This window comes from Panthera leo, chromosome B1 (assembly GCF_018350215.1).
Source record: "Panthera leo isolate Ple1 chromosome B1, P.leo_Ple1_pat1.1, whole genome shotgun sequence".
Classification (NCBI taxonomy): Eukaryota; Metazoa; Chordata; class Mammalia; order Carnivora; family Felidae; genus Panthera; species Panthera leo.
The window spans coordinates 20018973-20041178 of NC_056682.1; positions in this window are offsets into that span (position 1 = coordinate 20018973).

The following is a 22206-nucleotide window of genomic DNA, read 5'->3' on the forward strand; positions in this document are numbered from 1 at the left end:
AGTGAAGAGCTTCGTGTTGTGCAGCTTTGGTTGCAGACCTGTGGTTGAATATTTGTTTGCCAGAGTTCAGAAGTGAGTAGGGGTAAAATCAAAACCCAGTTCAAGTTCAGTGACATGCACTCTGCTTATCCCCTTCATCACTATTTTCCTTCCCTGATGAAAGTAATCTGCTTAAATAGTTACCATTGGTACCCTAAAAATACCGCTAAATGACACCAATAATTCAAGACTTATACATATTCAACTGGAAACTAATTTCTAGGTATCCCAAATGTTTCGAGTATATTTCCAGATATTTTAATAAACACTTAGAATTCCAGGTCAGAAACTTATTTTTTTTAGGTGGAAATAATCTCAAACTTAAAGAAATGCTGCAGGAATTTTATTGTCACCCACTTTCTGGTAAACCTAACGTGGAATAACATCAACTCAGAAAAAGTAGAATCAGAAAAGAAAGATTGCTAAAGATATTTTAGCTAAAATCATATTTAAACTCTATCCTGAACTTACTAATTACATGAAATAGATCATTTTTCCTTAAAAAAAAAGAATCCTTCCAAGAATAAAAACAGTACAAAGAACATCCAAACACCTTTAATAAGATTCACTTATTATTAACCCATTTCTTTTATCATGTACTGTCTCTTTATCCCTATAACTCTCTCCATTTCTTTCTTTCTCTATGTGTATATAAAACAATTATAGTGAAATTGCCTATGTTGTGGCGTTTACCTTTCAGTTTTTATTTCCTAAAAACAGGAATATTCTACATAACTTCAATACAATTTTCAACCTAAGTAAATTTATAAAATACTTGTAAACATTACTCTTATCTAATTTTCCATCTAGTTTCCTAATATTGATCCAATAATATACTTAACAGCATTTTTTTCCTCCTCCCTATAGAATCTAATCTAGAATCTGGAATCGCAATTACTTATTGTGTCAATATCGGATTTTCTAATATCGTAATGGCACCGCATAATCACTTACAATTTTAGTTTAAAAATTAAAAACCACATATATTAAAAAACAATTATAACTATAATGTTATTGAACGCACAATTTTAAGAAGATGTTAACTGCAATATTAATAACCCTAAATGTGAGGGGTAGAAATAAATATATAAAGTTTCCATGTGATACTGAAGGTGAGATGTTATCAACATGATGTTATAACTGTAAGAAATTTTATTTCTCATGGTAACCACAAAGGAAAAATCTGCGGTAGATACACAAAAGATTATGATAAGGGAGTCAGTGCATACTACCACAAGAAGTCATCAAATCACAAATAAAGAAAGCAAAAAGGAATCTACAAAATGTCCAAATTTTACAAAAAGCAATTTTAAATCCTTACCTTTCAATAACTACTTTAAGTGTAAATAGATTAAAGTCTCTAAACAAAAGGCAGATAATGACTCAATCAGTAAACAAACAAGGTTCATACACATCTGCCTATAAGACACTTACTCTGACTTCAAGGACACACATAGACTCAGAATGAAGGGAAGGTAAAAGGTATTTATTCCAAGCCAACAGTAACTCAAAGAAAGCAGGAGGACCTACTCATATATCAAAAGAATCAACTTGAAGGTAAAAATGGTCACAAGAGACAAAGTCATTATTTAATAATAGAGGGGTCAATTCATCAGGAAGATTGTAATAATTGTAAATGTTTATGCACGCAACATTGGAAAACCTCAATATATAAAGCAAATACTAACAAGACTAACAGGAAAAATAAAAAGCAATACAGTAATAGGTGGGAAATTTAATACTCCACACTCAGCAAGGGATAGACAATCCAGACAGAGAATCAATCAAAGATAGCAGATTTGAATAATACTATATAACAAAGGGACCTGACAGACATATTCAGAACATTCTATCCAACGGCAGAAGAATGCACATCTTCTCAATTATCCACAAAAGAATTTCTAAAACAAATAGTAAAACAAACAATATAGACAAATAAATGTTATATATAATTTAAAACGTAGTCTAAGGTGATCCATTTAGGAAAAAAACGTTTAAAATTGGTATAGGTTTGCATTATCTTCAAGTCATCAAATTAAGAAACAATAAAAGTTTAAAAGTTTTTCATTGGCCGTAATTTGCAATTTTCCCTCCAATTCCAGGGGAACCTCTTCATCAGCTTTGGTTTACTATCTAAAATGTGGCTTTGGCTTACCTTGTAAATGTTGATGATATGGGCCATCTGCTTTATGTGACAAAATAAAAGCGATTTATTTCTGTGCCTTTTCTATATGACTAAAACACAACTCAAATTACATCAAAGAACAAACCAAATCACACACTGAGATGAATGTAAACACAAAGTTTCTAACATCTTAATGAAGAAGAGGTAGGCCTCAACTGATTACAATTCAAATCATATTCAGATCAGGTTGACTAGGGTTTTCATATCATGAAATTAAAACAAAAAAGTGAAAATTCTAGTAAGATTCTCCAACAGAATAAAGTATTCATCAACCTGGGCCATAATCAGAAGTTAGAAGTGGATACCAATCGTCAAATAGAAATTTAACACCCAGGTGGTTCAGTTGGTTGAGCATCTGACTCTTGATTTCAGCTCAGGTCATGATGGCACAGTTTGTGAGTCGGAGTCCCACATCAGGCTCTGCACTGACAAAGCAGCATGTGCTTGAGATTCTCTCTCTCTCTCCCCCTCTCTTTCTCCCTCCCCCCCCCACTTGTCCATGTGTGTGCTCTCTCTTTCAAAATAAATAAATAAAAATAAATCAATACATATACAAATGAATAAACAAATAACTAAAGTAAACCTAGTGTTTTTTGTTGTTTCCCCCTTTACCTCTAATGCTACCTCTCCTTGTTTCTTGAGATCAAACAAATAAGTCAGTAATTCAAGGAACATAAAAGTGAATTATTGGTCTATTGTTGACCCCATAATTGTAGTCTCTACAGACTCCAGTGAAAAATCACTTTGGGTTGAAATTCAATCATCTCAGACTTTCAAGATTTTATATGCTTTCCTTTATCTAAGAAGATGACAATTGATACATCAATGGGGCATCTGCTTTTGAGTTGCTTTTCCAGGTGGATACACACCTAAAATCTTCATTCTAGTTGTTCTCATGAAAAATTACTAACTTTTAGGAAATGTTTATTTCAAGAGCAATACCAGTATTGAATACCAGTATTCTCAGTGTCTTGGGTGTTTTTTGTTTGTTTTCTTCCAGTTGAAACAATACTAATGCCCAACTCCCAAGTTTTATCTGGATTAAATCAGATTTGTTGATGTATAGACATAGAAGCTAGAATAGTGTTGAACACACTTTTATAAATGCTTATAAATGTTTACTGAATTTGAAAGTCTTGATCTCATTAGTAATTACCTTAATCATATACAAAAACAATGAGGAAAATTATTATTAAAAATAGGTTAGCAGATTTTAGAGGTAAGTAGAGGAAAGGTCTTTAGATTTTAGAAGAAAATTTGGTTTAAAAAACAGACCAAATCTTTATTTGTCATTGCTATTGTTTGGCAGGAGAAATTGCAGCTAAGACTCCAAACCAAAAACCAAAGTCACTAATCACCACACATTTTGAGTTCAAATTCTGCTAACAATTTGCCAGTAGTTAGGGCCAGTCTTGCCCAGTTTACTGAGAAGCATCAATTGGAATGGGCCAACAACCACAGCTACTATATCACCAATAAAGATGAAAAGATGAATTTGTAGCTGGAAGGATTTTTAGAATAAAGTGATTGTAGAGAAACTCTTCCCTTTGCTCCATTGCAAGGAGGGGACTCCAAGAGAATCTTCATCAAGATGGCAATGCCTACAAGAGGAAATTGGTACTTCGGTCTCTGGCTACATGTCCATCAGCCAGGGTACTCGCCAGTCATCCTCCGGATTATCAAGCATAGGAGAAGAATTTAACAGAGTAAATGGAGATGACAGGAAAATATGAGTTCTCTATGAGTAAAGGAAGAATGAGCCTTCTTGTCAATACTCCACTCAAGATGTCCCTTTAGATAAAGGACCAAGAAGGTGATAGTGGTATGTGCAAAAGGGGTAAAGAGGATAGGGAAGCAGATTCTGTAGAGGCAGAGGGGAATGTAGAAAAGGGGCACTTGGGTGGCTCAGTCAATTAAGTGGCAGACTCTCGATTTCGGCTCAGGTAATGATATCATGGTGGGTTTGTGAGTTCGAGCCCTGCCTGAGGATCTACACTCACAGTGCAGAGCCTGCTTCGGATCCTCTCCTCCCTCTGACCCTTATCCATGTGTGCACATGCTCTCTCTCTCTCTCTCTCAAAAATAAATAAATGCTAAATATTTTTAAATTTAAAATAAAAAATGAAAAGGTCAGTCCTGAGTTATGCAGTGGGGAGGGTCTCCTCCCAAGTGGCCCTCTGAAGAGTCCATTCCCCCAGAAGAGAACCACCATTTAAATACCTTCCACTTAGATGCCTGAAAGCCCCAACACTACTCACTGAGGAATGAGAAAAAGCAACAACCAACCCAAGAGAAGACTGCAAACTTCTTGATTAACCAAGGAGATATTTTTCATTTTCTTTCTTTCTACACTCCCCTCAAGCACACTGAAGCCACAGAACTAGCACCAAGAAAGGGAGAAAGTAGATACAGGAAAGAGCAGAAAAAATCTTCCCTACCCACCCTTCCCTTCCCAGACCTACAACAGTAACAGACAGGTCTAACTGCACCAGAAGAAGAGGGAGGTGTTCGGTGGAACACAGCAAACTGTTCCTAAAATGTATGGAACCAAAAATAATTGGATGATCTTAAAGAACAAGAATGGAAAATTTACACTATCAGATTTCAAGACTTCCTATTAAGCTGTAGTAATTAAGCCAGCATGGTATTGGTGCAAGTACCAATAACTAGACCAGTGAAACAGAAAAGAGTCCTGAAATAGGTCCATATTTATAGAGTCCCTTGATATATGACAAATAATGGTGTTGAGCAACTGAATATCTGCATGACAGGAAGAAAAGAACCTTGATACCCATCTTGCATTATACACAAAAATTAGAGATGGATTGTAAACCTAAATGTGAAATGTCAAACAATGTGTCTAGAATCGGGGCACCTGGGCGGCTCAGTCGGTTGAGCGTCCAACTTGGCTCAGGTCATGATTTCACAGCTCATGAGTTCGAGCTCCGCATCGGGCTCTGTGCCGACAGCTCGGAGCCTGGAGCCTGCTTCAGATTCCGTGTCTCCCTCTCTTTCTGCCCCTAACCCACTCGCATTCTGTGTCTCTCTCAAAAATAAACATTAAAAAAAAATTTTTTAAAAAAGTGCCTAGAATCAAAGTGTGTGCCAAGGTGTTGAGGAACTATAGCAAACTCAAAGGGTACCATAGGATATATTACATTTGTGAGAGAAACTTGGCATTATTTTTTTTTAATATTTACCTATTTTTGAAAGAAAGAATGCACATGTCCCACAGGGGAGGGGCAGAGAGAGAGGTAGACAGAGGATCCAAAGCAGGCTCTACTGTAACAGCAGAGATCCTGGAGCAGGGCTCAAACTCATGAACCATGAGATCATGAACTGTCAGATCATGACGTGAATCGAAGTCACCTGCTTAACCGACTGAGCCACCCAGGCGCCCCATAAACTTTTATTACACTTTCCCCAGACTACCAGCTCAAGGTCATGCACTCTTTCAACATTACATTATGCTACATTTCATTCCAGAGTATCCTTGGGAAACTAGCTATCAGAAAAAGTACCGTGCAAAAATTAATATGGCAGAGATTATGAAGGTGTTTGTGTCTAAACCAATTCTAAGATTCCAAGATTTGATAACTTGTGCAGTGTAATAGGCACACATCTCATTACAAAGTAATTGTGGTTACTTAAGAATTAAATAAATATACTATTTTTCTTTTATTTAATTTGTATTATATTTTCAAACATCGACTATGCTTTAGGATGTAAATCCTTATTAAGTTGTTTGGACCTACCTCCTCACTAAACAGAATTGTTACGTGTTTCTTTCAGCTTATTAGGTCTCTGAAAAAACTACTAATATGTTAAGGTCTCCACAGGCCAAGAAAGTTTGAGAAACTCTGTTGTAGAATTAAATAGAGGGGGGAAACATATTCATGACTTTGCAGTAGTCCAAAATTTCTTAAACAGGAACAAAAAACACTACACATAAAAAATTAGTAAGTTGGACTGCACTAAAATTATGAACTTCTTTTCACTCAAAGCACTGAAAGGAAGAAAGTTCTAGTCACAGACTTAAAGGAAATAGTCTCAATACATACACTTGAATAAGAATCCTTATCTAGAATAAAGAACTCCTGTAAATCAGGAAGAAAGGCAACTCAATTTTTTTTTAATGTGCAAAGAACATGAATATTTTAATGTCTGCTTTACCAAATGATAAGTATACAGAAAAAAGTCATCTTCATTACTTATAAGATAAATGCAAATTAAAGCCTCAATGAGATACTACTACAAGCCCACCAGAATATCTACAATGAAAAGAACTGTTAACACCAACTATGGTTACAAATGGAAAACAACAGAAACTTTAAGGTGTCTCTGATGCGAACATACTTGGTTTGAGCATTTTGGAAAACTTTTGGCAATATATACGAAAGCTTAAACATATACCTACACTATGACCCATGGGAATTCCATTTCTGGCTATGTACCATGAAAAACAAATGCCTATGTCCACCAGAAAACATCCACAAAAATTGTTATAACATGTTTATTCACAATAGCCAAAAACCAAATCAATACAAATGTCTGTTGACAGGAGAATGGATAAAGAAGTAATGGTATCCTCAAACAGAATATAAAGGAACTAACTACTGTTTCACACAACAACACAAAGGATTCACAGGCTCTGTGTTGCATAACAGAAGCCAGGCATAACAAAACATATACACTATGATTCCATTTACATCATGTTCAAGATCTGGCAAAAGTAACTGGTGATTATGAATTGAGACCTTTGAGGGAGAGATACGGGCTGGGAAAGAAGCTAATAGTGGTGCTGACAATGTTCTGTATCTTGATCTAGGTGGTGGTTACTTACTTTGTACTAAGTAAAAATTTACTGAGCTGCCATTTTATCCATATACATAAACACACGCACATATATACAATCACGAAGAAAATCACTGGAATTGAGTTCCAAATAACAAAATAAGACCATTCTGAGCTAATTCTATAATATGTCATCCAACTGAATGCTTAAGTGTAAGGGCATTCAACATAGTATAGTGGGTAGCAATTACTTACAGACAAAACAAAAATATTACATATTTATATCCCACACAATTTGATAATCCTTAATACACAGGTCAGCAGTACAATGTAACACTGTGACTAAAGTATGAGTTTTGGGGTTCTAGCTCCCTACTAATTATCTGTGTAGCCCTAATAAATTACCCAGCCTCTTTTTAAAACCCAAATAAAACTGTTACCTACCATACTGGATTATTTAAACAATTATGGGGATAATAGAGGGTAATCACTAAATCTTTTATCATTGCCATTATTTTCATTTCTCTTTCACAAATCTCTAGTAAGCTTACATACAGTTTGTAGTAATTCATGCAACTGCAGCACTATCTTTGAGGTATATACACAATTTTAGTTACTTTAAGTTTTAAAACCAGGAAATTAGATGAAGTCGGGAAGAAAACAAGGAGGTAGCATTTAACGGATGAGAATGAGCAAGAGTTAAAAGATCTGGACTACAAGGGCACCTGGGTGGCCAATCGTTTAAATGCTGACTTCAGCTCAGGTCATGATCTCTCAGTGCATGAGTTCAAGCCCCACGTCGGACTCTGTGCTAACAGCTCAGAGCCTGGAGCCTGCTTTGGATTCTGTGTCTCCCTCTCTCTCTGCCCCTCACTCACTCACACTCTGTCTCTCTCTCTAAAAATAAATAAACATTAAAAAAAAATAAAGATATTTGGACTACAGCTTTGAAAAAGAAAACATAATGCTGAAGCTCAGTAATTCTATTCCCTAATTCCGACACCAGTGTCTGTGAGCAGGAGGGCCTCATGTTCATCGCAGTTTAAAGCATTACTACCCTTCGTCTTACAGAAGAGGACTGAGAAGTATCTACTCAACTGCACCAACATTCACCTCCAGAATCAGAGTTATTCTGTGTCTCATGCCAAGATGATACCAGACAAGTGGAAAGGAGAGGAGTCACCATCTCAGAGTTTAGGAAATTAATATGGCAATGAAAATGTGTACACATAACTAGAAAAAAAGAGCACAATGACTCAGTGTACATAATGTCTATATCAAAGCAAAATTAATATGTCATATTTTTGAAACTGAAAGACAGTGTGAAATTTTCCTAGTGATTGTTAGATAATAAACAGAAGTCAGTTATACTGTACCCATTATTTTAAGACCTGTGAAATGTTGTCATCATTAGGCTGTTTTATTGGTTTTCCTAAACAGAAAAATTACTCATAGCTTTAGTCAAGATCTTAGGCTCTCAACCCTATTTTGTGCTCATACTGTGTTCACTTTCTCTACTGGGAATTCTCTTATAAGATGATTATTTCAGAGTGTTGATCCTCAAAAGACGGACATAATACATTAGCAAAGCATTATCTTGAGCCAATACCTGCAATTCTAATATTTCTACGTTCACTTGAGGGTCTAGAGGATTTTTCAACCTGCTTTATTTGTGTTGAAATAATGGACCTGATTCTCTTTCTCTTTGACCACTAATAAAAATTTTTTTTCCTAGGATGAACTAGTTTTCAATGACCAAAATCCTTAGCAAGTGTATCTCTTAGCCTTAAGACACATTCACACTTTAAACAGATACTTTCTTCATCGTTTAAGGTAGGATTTTATGAGTAGTTATGATGAATACGATCTCCTCTTATCTGCTGGAGGGTGAAAACTGGCTGGTTATGTTATCCTTCCAAAATCCCCCTCTCCAAGCCCCTAATCCTGGCCCTTCCATATTCTGACTATTTTTCAGCTGGTAGGATCATACCCAATTAGAACTGACCTCTAAGGCAAACATGGACAAATTAAAGGGCTGGGAGACATTTGACACATCCCTCGTGGGCCCTGAAATACTAAAAAACAAAGAAGCCTAAGAGACCAGCAACTTGGGAAAGAATGTGAGGAGTGTTTCACACTGCCCGGGATGGCACAGCTCCGATGAATACACTCACTGTTCTGGAGCAGGTAACATGGGAGGGCAGCCCCAGCTGGGATAATAGGAGTACGCTGACCCATGACTACATCTTGACTGAATTGCAGGTCTTGAATCTAATCGTTATGTTAAGAGGAGGTGTTGAGCCTCTGAAAGGAAGGCGAGTCTGGAAAAAGAGACATAGCAGTATGTTAAAGCCAAACCATAACCTAAAATCCACAAATACATGTCGTCCCGCCTGCTATTTGTTTCTGCCAGAGCTGTCATCCAGTGATCTGGAGATGAGAAAGCGGAGCAAGAGCTTTTACAAGAAGCAATAACGTGCGGTGTGAAATTGTGGCCGTTGTTGAAAGGCCCTATTCCCGTGCAGCATTATTTCCATCCCTTTAGGTGGTGCTCCATGAACTTCAACACATATCTCAGAAACACCCTGGTTCAGCAAGCTAACAGCATGTGCATTTCTACTCTTTTCTATTCGAAACAAGAAAAATGATGAAGCTGTATTCCCTACATCTTGAGCAGCAGCACATCCTGAGAAATGTGTCTTACTAAAAATAAAAATGTAGTCTCTTAGAAAGTAGGCTCTAGGTCTATTAAACATGCTTAGTAACATCTCTTCCTATGTCATCGTCTCCAGGAGCTCCAGAACTCATCAGGTACAGCAGCAGCCTCTGGGAAATCGAACTGGGGACCCAAAGAACTGGGGAGCAGCAGGCAGTGGAAGTTTGGACAGTGTACCTTTTTGCACCATGGGGATATTTTCCCACAGGTATGTATTACCTTGTATTAGGCCAAAGCCTAGTAGTTATAATACCTTACGTTTATATCACACTTGGCGGTTTTACATATCTTTACATACCTACCCTCTCATGTGAGACCAACAGGGAGATTGACATCAAAGAGTGTTATGTATTTTCTACGAGTAAATGTTGGAGACAAGACTAAAATACAAGTTTCCAAACACTAGCCCCATCCTCATCCCATGACACCATGCTGCTTTCAAGGAAGAGAGAGGGGAAAGGAGATCAGAAAGTCAAAGTATTTCCTTCAGAGAAGACAAGTCAGAATCATCAGTTTGGGAGAATATTATCAGCTAACTAACCAAGGTGAGGCCACTATGCCTACTTCAAAATCTAGTTCAAATTATTAAAGAATAAAAAACTTATTCCCCTTATATTTCAGTTACCAGTCATAAGTAACAAAATAAATTTTAGATATCTCAGAATAATTAGGAATGACTTTTCTCCTAACATTCATAGGGCCAAATCCTATTTCCAAAGTGAAACTTCATCTGAAAACTTGCCAGTAAAATGTCCTTAAAATTAGGTAATTTAAAAATACATATTTTGGGGGGGACCTGGGTAGCTCAGTCGGTTGAGTGTCCGACTTTGGCTCAGGTCATGATCTTGCTGTTCGTGAGTTGAAGCCCCATGTTGAGCTCTATGCTGACAGCTCAGAGCCTGGAGCCTGTTTCAGATTGTGTCTCCCTCTCTCTCTGCCCCTCCCCCACTCATGCTCTGTCTCTCTGTCAAAGATAAACAAACATTAAAAATACATATATATGTGTGTGTTTTTGGAAAATGATAGGCTCTATGCACCATTTATTAACAGATGCTGTCACTGTCATGGCTAAGAAAGCAAGAGTAACCCAGAAACCACAGATATAAAATATAAGAACTAAAGGCTTGCAGGTTCTGGTTTGCACAGTAAACAGGGATCAGAGCATCCCTAAGCATGAGTAAGGACCACTTAAGCATCCCCATGACACTGACCACATGAGGTTCAGAGCCCTCAGCAGGCCTAGTGACCTGGCAAACTTACTCCTTTCCATTTTTCTCCCGGCCTTCAGTGTAATTTACGTGGCCTATTAACACTGATAAATCTCAGTTTCTGGTTTCCTAGTGCCTTTACTACAGATTCAAAACCGAGTCAAGTGCTACAAGCCTCATAATTTTACACCCTGTTTCAAGTGGGCCTTGGGGAGAGAGCGTAGAGAAGAGCAGGACAAATCTACCTGCGCAACTAGAAAAACCACTCAGGACACAAGGCCAGAGCAGAAATGTACTCAGGTACACCAAACATGCCTGAACTTGATTTTATACTATTACCTTCTACCCCTTAACAAGCTTTTCCTCTGTAGTCAACCACGTTTCCACCTACCAGCAGAATTTAATGCCAGGAGACTCACTACACATGGGAACTCGGAGAGCAGGACTTTCGATTTTGTTCAGTGTTACATTCCCAGCAACCAAATAGGACCTCATACATAGTGTTTCTTGAATAAATGATTTTGGCTGATGTTAACACTGAGGTAAGAATTATTTAGAGAGAACAGAAAATATACACTTGACATAATTTAGGTAGTTAGGATTACAGAATGCAAAAATGAAGAGATTTTCATAATTGCATGTGTACCATAAATGCTTTCTGTATAACTGATTTGGTCCTTACAAGACAGACATCATATAACTAAACTGGTCTCCTTCAAAATATCTTCCCAGTTCTGAAAACAGATTATTTTACTTCATAGTGCCACCTTTTTCTCCCAAACAGCTAGGCCATTCTACTAAACATAATCCAGTGTTAAATATTGCAGAGATAATTACTTGGAAATTCTCTGAATATTGTTGTTAAATACTGCGATTTAAAAAATAATTAATAGAGTTGCTTTAATGTCTCACGTCCATAACAATGTCACTAAGAAGTTTAGGGGGGCAAAGGGCAAACATTTGCATGTAACATACCAAAGGGATTTTAAACAACCATCGATTATGAATATCAGAAAATAGAATATTAAGTCTCTTAGGTCATGTTTATCTTTATACTAAATACTGGAAGCGATTTAAAAATAAGAGCTATCATTGACATGCTAGCACCTCCGAGGGAGACTCTGTCCCATACATCACCTGTCTAACTCACATGAGTCACCGAATACAAACCACTCATTCCCTTGATGCCCTTTAAATGATCCAAGAGAACGCTTCAGTCTCAAGCATGCACAATTGGTACTCATTTGCAGGGGACTTCAGGGGAATGACCTTACAAGGAAGTAATGGGCCTTGCTTCCTGAGAATCTCTACCAGGGCATGTAACATAAGATAAATCATAGCAAAGGATTTCTCCAAAGTTTCCTGATGAGCAAACCATGACCTTTTCAAGTGTAAAGTGATGGATGGAACTGGGAAAGCAGTATGTAGATTTTTAAAAACAAGGCTGCCAAGAAACCAATGATGGATCTACACAAGTTAGCTGGAATACCTCACAGGTGTCTTTAGTTGGGAAGCAAAAGGAAAAGGTTACATCTGTTTGAAACAAAAGAACTAGTTAAGCAAAAAATGAAGTTAAAATCAAGCTCACTGTAAGAAAATGTTGTATGGGCCAGGTTTTAATTGCCATATCAAAAGTCCTTGGTGTTCCTGGAAAGGTGGGTGGCCAGGTGTTTGCAGCATGCAGCCTGTCTTCTGTGGCTGGGGCCTCTGGATTGGCTGCTGAGTGGAGACCGAGCGAGGCGCCTTTCAAGTCTACGTTGAACAGAGTAGTGAAAATCCCTTTAGACAACTCACCATGGTGTGAATTTATGGAGTCCCATGCAGACTATGACTTTTATAATAGTCACTTAGTTTTACGCTCACATCACAAATTTCATTACATGCTGGCCCTTGAAGAGCTTTGTACCTTGAAGAAAACAATTCAAATTCTTTAGTCAACACCTGACTCCAAATTCACATCTTAATTGTCCAGAGGGAAGTCTGAGAATGCAAACTGGGTTTCTATCTCCATAGAAAATAAACATTTGCAAAGGCACATCTGCTTTATTTTTTTTTTTATTCTTACACAGTTATTATAATTGTTGGTTCCTTACATTTTAACTTCCCCACTGGATCCAATCACAGCTTTCTGCTGCTTTCCAATTATACTGGCAGTGAGAGCTACCAGACATTCCAAATAGACCCCAGACAGAAACTGGAAACCAGGGGAGAGAGTGGGTGCAGCAGGCACTGTTCTGCTGAGCCATCAACTCTTTGATATGTGAGCTGAGGTATTTCTGTTCACAAATGCCTGTCTCACTGTTAAAGTGAAAAGAGAAGACCACCCAGTGGAAAAGTCCCTTTTCCTCTGAGAAAACTAGACGCCCTCAATAGAAAGTGTTCTGGGGGTCCTAGCACTGACCCCCAGAAGAGCACCCACATTCGTCGGCTTCGAAATGACATGAACCTTTAGGTACCTTGGCATCTGTCTCTCCTGCCCGTACACTCATCCTAGGTAATGTCTCTCTCTGATTCTCTACCAGGCCAAGATTGCTCCCTAAATCCTAGTCTGCTTGCACTCAGATTAAATTGTGCCTCTCCCTTCCCTTCCTCTGCTCTGTATCCCAGAATATGCCTGCTCTCAGCTGTGTGTCCTGGGATCAGCTAGCTCAGAAGCTTTGGCTTCGGGAGGAAATGGAAAGCCCGGGCAGGCAAACAGAGAGCTTAAGAATGGGAACAGAAGAGTGTTTCTCCTCCTCTCTTCACCTCAGACAGCACTGCCAGAAGCAACTGTGTACCCTCAATAGTTAACAGAGCAGGAGAAAAAACATGTGAATTTTGGATCTCCTTCTCAGCGGCCAAATAATCTTCCCATTTGACAGGTGAATGCTCAATATATTTGCATTTTTTTCTAGTCAGCTTTTAAAGATTCAACCACAAGGATTTAACATTAAAAAAAAGGACAAATATGAAATTCCTATGATTAGGCAAGTGAAGGATTATGACATTCCACCTTTCTAAGGGCACTCAGATTCTGAGAGTACTTCCAAATGTCCAGGAGCCATAGGGCATTATCAACCAGGGCACTTCCAGAAGAAACAAATCTCCAAGAACAAAGTCTGGGAATACACGTTTAACAAGCCCCAGATGATCCTTCTGAACATTAACATTTGAGAATAACTTCACATTTCAGTATAGTCAAAAGCTGCAGACAAATATACAAGGATGGGATTTTTTTTTTCTTTCCACATCTGCACACTCACTCTTACATAATAGCATACTGTCTTGGAAAAAGAAAACAAAAAGGTACATGTATTTTGGTATAAGCACGAAATATGTGCAGGCCCTCTTTTCATTCATTTTAATGGAGAAAAGACAGGGAGTAAAAGAAATCTGATGTGATGTTGGCCAAAAAGAGGGATATTACACTTGGAATAATCATATATTTTCCAAAATTACATTTATATTCAGAGTCATTAATTAGAAATCATTGGGAAACACACACACACACACACACACACACACACACAAACTTCTTTCTTCTCTAGGACTCCTTTCAGAGAAGGTTAGAGGAAGCTTTCAGTTATTTTTGCTCTCAGCTTCCACAATTCTAAATCAGACGAAATAGTGGCCTACTTGTGGGAGACTTTTATTTTTATGACGTTCTCCTTTCAGCTGTTATAATAAATATAGCTACCTATAATCAGCATGCTTCAAAACTGGATGGAACCATGGCCTACATTATGCTCCAAACACAATTGCCTTCTGGGAGAAATGTATCTATTTTGAATGCAATCCACTTGAGTCTCAGGGTAACACTGACAGGCAGATGACTCCTTCAGAGTGTCCCCTGCTAAAGTGTTCTCCATTTCCAAGGGGAAACCAAATCTTTAACACAACTGGAGTCTTCGTATTTTTCAAGTTATCAAAAAAAAACTGTCGTGAGCAAGTGGTCCAAGATGGCAATACAGGAACACTCTCAACTCATCTCCTCTTACAAACACGGTAAATCTACAGCTATATATGGAACAATTCCTGGTTTAGAAAAAGTGAAAACTAGCTGGAAAGCTCCTTCCATAACAAGGGGTAAAAGGGTCACATTGGTTTAAAAAAAAAAAAAAAAAAAAAAAAAGATGGGGGAGGGCACAATGAGACAGGAAGGGGAGGCAGAGAGGCAGTTTTGGCAAAAACCCATACCTGGCACAACAATCAGAAGGGATCTCACAGGTGGCAGGCTTTCCCTGAGAAGGGGTTTGTACCCCACGCTGAACACCTGAAACCTTGGGCCTGCAATGGAGAGAGGAGTCCCTAAAACTGCTTGGCTTTGGAAACCTGTGGGGCTTGTGTCTCTTGAAGAGCTCACACAAAGTTTCACCCTGGTACCCAGTGCAAAGGCAGCCATTTGAGAAGTAACTGAATTATATGTGAAGGAGACTCATTTGTTAATCTTAAAGAATCTACTGGAGGGTCAGGGACCACTTCAGACTTTCATTGGGGGGCAGAGGTGCTGGCAGGCACCGGTTTTGCACTCCCCGCCTACCTGACTAGTGCAGGTAGGAGGTGGATATAGCCTCTCTAAAGCTGTGGCCATGTCCTGTCCCCAGTGTTCTTCTCTAGAATCACTAAATCCACAGGTGGGCCACATCTTCAGTCTTGCTAAACTGGTGGGCAAGCCCTGTCCACAGGGGGGATGCCCCTCAATAACCTACCCTGGTGGGCAGAAGGCTTCCATTTCTCAGCCACACAAAACTCTAACATCAGAAAGACAGTCTGGACAGGCTACCACACCCAGGGCACAGCACTGATAGAAGGCTGAAACTCACCTCCAGTCTACAATAAGTAGTTAAGGAATATATATACACAAATAAAAAGATGAGAAATATGACATCAAAAATACCAGCTTCACTGGTGAATGATTCAAAGAATATTTATAACTTTCTCAAATTCTTCCAAAAAATTGAAGAGAAAGAAATGCTTCCAAACTCATTTTGTGAGACCAGCATTACCCTGATACCAAAACCAGACAAGGATACCACAAAAAATGAAAATCACAGGCCAATATCCCTGATGAACACAGATGTAATAATCCTCAACAAAATATTTGCAAAGCAAATTTAACAATACATTAGAAGGAGATGCCTGGGGGACTCAGTCGATTAAGCATCTGACTTCAGCTCTGGTGATGATCTCAAGGTTCGCGGGTTCAAGCCTCATATCGGGCTCTGTGCTGACAGTTCAAAGACTGGTGCCTGCTTTGGATTCTGTGTGTGTGTCTCTCTCTCTGTGTCTCTCCTCCACTCACACTCTCTCTCTAAATAAATAAATTTTAAAAAATTAAAAAACAATACATTAAAACAATCATACACCATGATCAAATGGCCATTTGACAAACCTGAACACCCATTTATAATAAACTTTCAATAAAGTGGGTATAGAGAAAAAATACCTTAATATAATAAAAGCCATATATGACAAACTGTTAACATCATACTCAATGGTAAAAAGCTAAAAGATTTTCCTCTGAGATCAGGAACAAGACGAGAATGCCTACTCTCACTACTTTTATTGTATTAGAAGTCCTAGTCCCAGCAATTAGTCAAGAAAGAGAATTAGGTATGTAAATGGAAAAGAATAAGTAAAACTATCACTATTTGCAGATGATATGATATTATACATAGAAAACCTTAAAGTGGAGCCTGGGTGGCTCAGTTGGTTAAGCATCCAGCTTTTGATTTTGGCTGAGGTCATGATCTCACAATTCATGGGCTCAAGCCCTGCTCTGACAGTGCAGAGCCTTCTAGGGATTCTCTCTTCCTCTCTCTGCTTCTCCTCTGCTCTCTCTCAAAAAAAAAAAAAAAAAAAAAACAAAACAAAACTTAAAAGCAAAACGAAAACCTTAAAGACTCTACCAAAAAGAATGTTAGAGCTAATAAATGAAGTCAGTAAAGTTGCAGTATACAAAATCAATATACAAAACTTTGTTACATAATTTATACACTATTAATAAGCTATCAAAAAAAAAAATCATTCCTACTTACAATTCTAACAAAAAGAAGAAAATAGCTAGGAATAAATTTAACCAAAAAGGTGAAATACCCATACACTGAAAACTCAGACTCTGATGAAAAGAAATGAAGAAGACAAAAATAAATGGCAAGATATTCTATGCTCATTAATTGGAATAATTTAATACTATTAAAATGTCTGTAATACACAAAGAAATCTACAGATACAATGACATCCCTATCAAAATCCCAATGACATTTTTCAAAGAAATATAAAAAATAATTATAAAATTTGTGTGGAACAAAAGTTCCCAAATAGCCAAAGCAATCTTGAAAAAGTAGAACAAAGACAAAGATACCACTCTACCTTATTTCAAACTATACAACAAAGCTATAGAAAATAAATCAGTATGACATTAGCATAAAATACTTAAAATCATGTATCCAATAAGTAGTTAATATCCAAAATATATACAAGACACAACTCAACAGAAAAAAAAAAAAAACTGGATTAAAAAACTTGGCAGAGGATCTAAATAGACATTTTCACAAAGAACCCATACAGATGATCAATAGGTACTTGAAAATATTTTCGACCTCACAGTTATTAGGGAAATGTAAATCAAAAGTACAAGGAGATATCACCTCACACGTGCTAGAATAGCTATTATCAAAAAAGACAATAAATAACAAATATTGGCAAGGATGTGGAGAAAAAGGGAACCTCATACACTGTTGATAGGATTGTAAATTGCTGGTCACCATGGAAAACAGTACGAAGCCTCATCAAAAAATAAAAATAGAATTATCATATGATCCAGCTATTCAACTTCTATATATTTATCCAAAGAAAACAAAAACACTAATTGAATGAGATGTATGCACCCTCATGTTCACTGTTGAATTATTTATGATAGCCAAGATATGAAAACAACCTAAGTGTCCATCAATGGATGAATGGATAATGAAGTAGAATATTCACCTTAGATTGTCCACAAAAGAGAAAGGTGATTCAGGACTTTCCATATTTTTCTCGAGTACTGTGAGGAGTTGGGGTCTCATCCAGAACTAAGAACACATGTTCTGCAGACGGGGAGAGCAGTCCAGAAAGCATTCCTTTACAAACCTATAGTCTTTTCTATCCAACAGTTTTCAAACCACTGGAATATAGAATTTTGCACTTAAATCTATTAAGATCCTTTGACGTCCATTCAGAAATACCAATTTGCTAATATATTTTTATGTAAGATTATTGACATTGAAACTAATGTCTCTTTTCCTGGAATTCTTTTCCAGATAGTGTTGTAGGGGTTAGGGGGCGGAGGGACAAAGTATGTTATTTGGTCTTGAGATATTTCAATGGTATTAGTGCCATTGTGCACAGGAAACTTTATTGTTTCAACTATTATTTCATTTGTATTCAGCCTCAATCACGTTCAAAACAAGTTAATCAAAAAACAAAGAAACCACATGCTTCAACTTACTACTTATATAAACATAGTAACAACTGTGTTTCAACAACCTCAAGGACAAGAATAAAGATGAGACCACATCCTTGGTTTACTCAAACTTTGGCTTCATTCTCCATTGAATATTTTCTTAAAGGAATCAAAAAAGTTGAGACTGGGATGTCTGGGTGGCTCAGCTGGTTGGGCATCTGACTCTTGATTTCAGTTCAAGTCATGATCTCAAGGTTTGTGACTTCAAGCCCCACACTGGGCTCCACGGTGACAGCATGGGAATCTGCTTGCCATCCTCTGTCTCCCTCTCCGTCTGCCCTTCCCCTGCTCATACACACTACACACTCCCCCTCCCCTCAAAATAAATAAATAAAAATTTTCTAAAAAGTTGAGAAAATTCTATTCTGCCACGTAAACAAAAAGCCACCTGGTAATTGAGAAATTGAAAACCACAAAGCTTGGGAAGAAAAATGAATGCTTTGGAGCATACATTTTTCCATTAAATTATGCCAATAAACTTAGGACCTTGAAAGTTATTCTAGTCAAATATAAAAAAGGAAGGAAATGCTCTACCTTCGAACTAGGAATGGAAATTTAAAGAATGTAGCAAGATTACTAAATCTCACTATGATAAATTAATCAACATACTACTTTTGCATCACTCTAATATCAATCACTATAAATTGAATGTAATTTTACTCATTTAAGGTATAATTTTTCTGATTTTTCAATTTAAGAAAACCATAGGCATACCTCCAATTATATTTTCCTTAAGCTCTCCATATGGATGCTTGCTTTACCACTGGCTAACGAAGAACTACCCAAGATAAATTAAGGATGTTACATTAGATCAGAATAAGAACAACTCCCAAGATTTAAAAGCCACCGAAAGTTGCTGAGCTCTAGTGTTTCTATACTGTACCAAAGATTGCAATAATAGAAGAGTATATATAATTAGGGTTGGATTAAAATGTAGGATGCCATGTTAGTCTTATTAGCCTCAGTCATATTAGTATAGTCGTCCTCCAATAATCAGGGGACACATGGAATGAAATAAAGTGATTTTATTGCAGTAACTCTATTCCCTTCATTTCTTTCTTCTGTGCCTAATGTTCTTTTTCCTGTCTTCTCCCCACTGAAGAAAACAACTCACTTCTAGGATTCAACAGTATATGAATGGAAAGTCAGGATTCGACGGTTTTACAACAGTTTGCCAGCAATTAACAAAGTAATCATGCAGTCATTTAATTTCACTCTAAATGATAATAATTGAAAGGGTGATTTCTTAATAGTCCTTAATTTTACATTTTTAACACATTATTGTCCAATTTTATTTCAAGGAGGGATCAAACAGAAGAAATCACATATAAAGCCAAGCAGAATAAAGAAAGAAGCTTAAAATTAAATTTGAGACATAATTCCAGTATTATCTTCAAAAAATTCTTAAGTCTAAGTTTGGTTGTATCCAGATGAATCTATGGAGGCCTTTGTTCTGAGATTTTCTTATCTGTAATAGAAATATTGATTCCCCTGCGACCTTTCTCTCTCTTGGCTTTTAGAACTCTAGAGATCAATAATCAGGAAACTTCAGAGAATCACACCATGTGAACAGGTTTGCTTAAGAGCCAAGTATCCAATAACTTCTCACTGATACGGCAGAGGGAACAGCCTCATCAGAAGCTAGGGGATGAAGCTATTTCTAAGTTGTTATTTTCCACCCAAATATCACATTCTTCCCACCTTCCATCATCACTCTCCCCACTCCTGTGCAATTTATGCAAATATACAACCTTTCCTCCCACCCCATTCACACTTCTCTGTTGAGCACACATGTGCTGTCTTATTCATCTTGTCTCAATGTCCTATTCCTCCTCCTCATGCTCTTTAACTTCACAAGACCAGTACTTGCTATCTTTTCCATGCTCCACTCCCATGCCTCCCCTCTGCTTATTGTCCTCAATAAATACATACGCAGAATTTCTACAGCGCTGAATGCATCATGAACAAATATATACATTAGTTAACTTTTTAGTAAGGATTCGCCAGGAGAACACATTCATTGGAGAATAGTTTGGTTAGCAGAAGCCATGGATATGTCAGCAGAAATATTCCAATTTCAGAAAACATGTCAGAAAAGGCAGTATGCATGAGATGGGATTTCCAAAACTGCTGATTAAGATTTAGTTTCCTGAGCCATGCCTAGATCAAATATTCCTTTCATAATATCAGTGTCTGCAGTATCTGAAATACCAGTGGTCTCACTTTGAAACCCTTCATTATCATCACGTCCAAAGCAACTTCAAAGAAGGCTCCGCTCTGAATTGCATTTTCTTCCCAGAAAAGTATTCCAAAGAGTCAGCTTCTAAGGTTGTGGGACAGAGAGAAGTACCCATGGTCTGGCATTGCCTGATGGGTTTCACTGGTTGCTTTATCACTTTCAAACTGGAAAGCAGAGCGATGCTGGTAGCTCTGAAATTATACCAACTATCTTACAAGCATATTTGACCAGTCCACTTTCTCAAACGACAAGGAGAATAAAATAAATAGGCTAACATGCTTTACTATTGCCTAGAACAATGTGAGGCATTATTGACAGTACTAAATCTTGAAAAAGGCAAAGAAAAACCTAAAATACCTAAACCAGTCTTAAAAGCAACTAGCAAAATATTTTTGTTTCAGCACTTAACTCTTTTCCACTAATCACAGCTAGAAGCATTAGGACATACACAGCAAAATAATTTGGGCTCAGATTATATAGAATATTATAGGCTCTTTGCAAATACTATCATAAGGGGAGGGCAATGTGAACACTTTGCTTCAGATGTCCTAAATCAGTTAACTTTTAGTGACAATCATCACACAAACATTCACACACAAATATTTATCTTCTACAACGAGGCTTCTAGAATAGGGTTTTTTATTCCAATGTGGTTAACTGAATGAGGAAACAGATTCTCCTAGTAGACAGGTGCTTAGAAGTGGAATTTATGTTTTCTGCTAGATGTGATATTCCTTCAAATGGAACACCCTTGATTAAAGAGCCCAGACAATGCAATTCATGCTGAAGGCAGGAAATTTGGTTTGAGAACATAATGAGAATGGGTTCACTCTGCAGCTTTTCCCATTCTCATTACAATCTTTGTCAAGAGTATAGATTCATATTGTGGCATTTTCAACTCCTATTATCTTTGTCACAAGCATGAGGTATTCGAGTTTTAATGCCTAATAAGTTCTGACCACAGAATCCTACAGCATTGTTATTTTATGCTTCCGGACAGGGAAAGTACTCAGGTCTGTTGGCAAATCCCACTGGTCACAGAGGTGTAAACAGAAGAGGACGGGAATACTAGATGATCACATCAGCAGACAAGATTTTTAAAAATCTAAGAGCATATTAGTTTCTATCTGGGAGTCTAATGACTGTTAAAATTCTGATCATGTATCCTGCAAACAATAAATACTGCACCCCAAGACACACTCATAACCAAACACATTTTAAATTCTGGAAGAATGTCACCCCAGGCCCTGAGAGTAGGAAGAGGTGATGCTGTCTTATTCCTCAGAGCTGAACATCGCCAACCACACACTGATAACAAAGGCAACAAAAAAGATGCCAAATGATGACACTTTTTTTTTTAAGAAACCAGATGTACAATGTACAACTACTTTCTTTCCAGAGATATGATTTCTTTGTTACCTTAAAGTTCACCAATTTGGGGCCCAGTGCTGGCTCCAGTAGTAATTAGCTTCCGAGCCTCTATTTCTTCTTCCACAAGGTAGAAATAACAGTACCTGCTCTGCATATCAAACAGGATTTTGG